This window comes from Galeopterus variegatus, unplaced genomic scaffold (genome assembly GCF_000696425.1).
Source record: "Galeopterus variegatus unplaced genomic scaffold, G_variegatus-3.0.2 Scaffold714, whole genome shotgun sequence".
Taxonomy (NCBI): domain Eukaryota; kingdom Metazoa; phylum Chordata; class Mammalia; order Dermoptera; family Cynocephalidae; genus Galeopterus; species Galeopterus variegatus.
In genome coordinates, this window is record NW_007726825.1 from 487,821 (window position 1) to 491,888 (window position 4,068).

Here is a 4,068-nt window from a genome sequence, read left to right on the forward strand (position 1 = left end):
AATGATTTGAAAAATCTCCAAGTTGGAGAATTTATACTACTTGACTTCAAAACTTATCTTAAAGCTATAGCAATCAAATCTGTGGGGTATTAGCATATGATCAATGAACAGAATAGAGAATCCAGAAATAGATCCGCACATATACTGCTGATTGATTTTCAACAAAAATACAGTCGGTAAAGGTAAGGTAATAAAATGGGGAAAGGATAGTGTAGTGGATTGAATTATGTCCCCCTAAAGCTTGAATTGTGTCCCCCCCCCCAGGTTTTATATGTTGGAAACTTGGCCCCCACTGTGACTGTTAAGAGGGTGGGAAATCCTATTATGGTAATTGAAAGGTGGAGCCTTGAAGAGCTGACTTGATTGAAGGACCGTGCAGTAGTGAATGGATTAAAAATGGTGGTCAGAGGCGTGGTTCTGAGGGCTTTAAAAGGAGAGAAGAGTCTGTCTGTCTCTCTCTGCTCTCTCTGCTTCCACCATCTTGCAATGTGAGACCCCTGGGTCACTGAAGTCATCACCAAAGAAGGCCCTCACTGGACGTCTTCTCTGGACTTTGGACTTCCCAGCCTCTGAAACTGCAAACAATAAATTTTGTTTTCTTACAAATTACCCAGTGCCGTGTATTTTTTTTTTTTTTTTTTTACTGTAAGGGGATCGCAACCCTTGGCTTGGTGTTGTCAGCACCATGCTCAGCCAGTGAGCACACCAGCCATCCCTATATAGGATACGAACCCACAGCCTCGGTGCTACCTGCACCGCACTCTCCCGAGTGAGCTACGGGGCCAGCCCATAGTTCCGTGTATTTTGGACTAATACAGATAGTCTTCCAAAAAATGATGCTGGAAGGGCCGTCCCGTGGCTCGCTCGGGAGAGTGCGGTGCTGATAACACCAAGGCCACGGGTTCGGATCCTATATAGGGGATGGCTGGTTCGCTCACCGGCTGAGCGTGGTGCTGACAACACCAGGCCAAGGGTTAAGATCCCCTTACCAGTCCTCCTTTAAAAAAAAAATGATGCTGGAAAAAGTAGATGTCCACATGGAAAACAAAGTACCCCTGCTCCCACCACAAAAGCAAGCACAAAATATCAAGGAAAAAAACTTGATAAACTGGACTTCATCAAAGTTAAAAGCATCTGCTCTTCAAGACACTGTTAAGGGCCGGCCCGTGGCTCACTTGGGAGAGCGTGGTGCTGACAACACCAAGTCAAGGGTTAAGATCCCCTTACCGGTCATCTTTAAAAAAAAAAAAGACACTGTTAAAATTAAAAGGCAAACCACAGACTGGGAGAATATAAGACAGCACTTCAAAAAGTTTGTGGAAAAATAAAATTAAAAAATAATATAAATCTTTCCATGAATTTGTGAAGTACCTCTTATCTGCAATACAAATACATAAGACTTGTATCCTGAAAATATAAAGAACTTTTTGGTGTTCATAAATAAAGTTTTGTTTATTTTTATTTTATTTATTTATTTATTTATTTTTAAAGATGACCGGTAAGGGGATCTCAACCCTTGGCTTGGTGTCGTCAGCACCACGCTCAACCAGTGAGCAAACCGGCCATCCCTATATAGGATCCGAACCCGTGGCCTTGGTGTTATCAGCACCGCACTCTCCCGAGTGAGCCACGGGCCGGCCCAAAGTTTTGTTTAAAGACAGTTCATTTGCTTATGTACTGTCTGTGGCTGCTTTACCACAAAATGACAGAGATAGGGAGTTTTGAAAGAAACCATATCGCCAGCAAAGCCTAAAATATTTACTATGTAGCCCTTCACAGAAAAGTTTGCTGAGCCCTGGTCTATCACACTTATCTGCTGCTATCAGCTTCTTCACCCCCACCTTGCATTAGCTGTTCCTTCTGTCTGAAAAGTTCTCCCAACAGATCTGAGTACAACTTGCTCCTTCGTATAACTCTGGTCTCATCTTAAATGTAACCTCCTCAGAGTTCTGTGGTTACCTGGTCACCCTCTTATCTCATCAGCCTGTTTCAATTTTTGACATATCACTCACTGTTTGCTTCCATGCTGTATCCTAAGAGATTAGCCCTGCAGCTGACTCGGAGGAGGCGCTCAGTAACTGAGTGACTGGATACCTAATGTGCTGGCACTGGGGGTACAGAATGTGACACAGACGACTCCCAGCTTGCAGCTGAGCTGATGCGACAGAAAGACCTTCACTCAAATGTACATGCAGATATTCCAGGGACACTTAGGAGGAAGTTCCAAGAGAGCCAGGAGGGGAGAGCATAGAACTACCACTCAGATGTCTGTACTGGCCACCAGGTGGTTGGGGCACAGGGGTGAGGTCTGGGGGCTAATAAGATCTGTCGAGTCACCTGAGACAGAGGTTCCTAAGCTGCATACAGTGGAGACATCCACAGAAACTGGCTGTTGATACAGACCAGAGATTCAGGAATCGCTAGGGCACAGACCCTAAAATTGAGCCCCCAAATAAGCAAGAGTCTCCTTGCTAGGTGCCTGCCAGAGCAGGCAACCCTCTGAAGAGAGGAGGGTCCAGGCATGCCCCAAGCAGGTGAGGGACTAGCCAATCAAGAGACAGGAGGAGGCCGGCCCGGTGGCGCACTGGATAGTGCGCCGCTTGGGAAGCGCGGCGGCGCTCCCGTCCGAGGGTTCGGATCCCACATAGAGACCGGCTCCCGCTCACTGGCTGAGCGAGGCGCGGGAGCAACACCGAGGCTTGCGATTCCGTTGCCGGTCCCCGGTCCGGTACGGGGGCAACACTGAGGGTTGCGATCTGTTGCCGAACACGGAAAAAAGACAAAAAGGACAAAAAAAAAAAAAGAGACAGGAGGGAAGGCTCCAGCCAAAAAGGAGGAAATCCAGCCCAAGCAGCAGAAGAAAGAACCCATTAAAGCCTCCCCCAAACCAGCTCTGATCAAGACTGGGAGCCTCAGGACAGAGGTAGGCAGCAAGGCACCTCAGAGCTCTGATCATCCATCACAGTGATGAGCATGGAGCCAGTGTCCATGAAGGTCCCAGCAGGCAGCCACCAGCCCCTCAGGCAACTCAGCCCCATACTGGAGGTCTCCTAAGCCAGTGGTGGCTCTGGGACCCTTCTGGATAGCCAGGGTGCTCCAGGTGAGACACTTCTCCCAGGGAAACCCCAATCCTGCTGGAGAGCACCTAGAGAGCAAAAACGCCCAGGACAACTCACTGCTGGGTTACAGAGGGTTTGGGGAGAGCAGTGTGGTAACCCTGCCTCAGCCTCCACCCCCAAGTAGGGATCCAGGAAGAAAATTTGGGGAGGGCCAACCTTGCTTTGGCTCCCTTCAGCCTGGAAAGACTCCACATACCTCCCCTACCTACACCCATGGAAATTAATTCCACTGTGCGCTGAACCTCTGCCCTGGTACAACCAGGGGCCCAAACCAGCCCTGGCTACTCCCGCCCTGGCTACTCCCTCCCAGGCCGGGCACTTGCCTTGCCCTGCCCAGGGCCAAGCACTTTTCACAGGTTAGTTAGTACTTCTCACCCTGATCTCAATCTGTGAGGTGTAGCCCAGGTGCCCCACATTACAAGTGGGGTCACATAAGTCCCTGAAAGCTTAAGGAACTTGCCCCAGAGAGGCTCCAGGTTCTCCTTTAGCCTAACTCCAAAACCCACACAAAGCCTGGGCAAGTCACTTCTCGTTGGGCCTTAATCTCCTCATCTGAAAACTAAGATAATTCCAGTGCTGTCTACCTGACTAACGGGTCGCAAAAATCAGAACTTCACATTCGATAGAATGGGGAATGCCCTACTGGCGGCCTGCACAGGCTGCCACCTTTACAAGCCTGTCTGACCCTTAGCACTGGCTGCTCCGGGCCTCACCCACCAACGCCCAGCGGGGCCCAGCGCGGCTCCCGCTCCGGCCCGCACCCTCCCCGAGCTCCCCTCGGGCCGGCCCCCTCTGCCCCTCCGCCGGCCTCGCCTTCCTCGTCCTCCCCTCTCCCTCTCCCAGCCCGGCCTCCTGCCTCCTGGGCCCGGCCTCCCCTCCCCTCGGCCCGGGGCCCCCGCCCCGGCGCCGGCCCCTCGGCCCCTCGGTCCGGCCTCCTCCCCTCACGCCT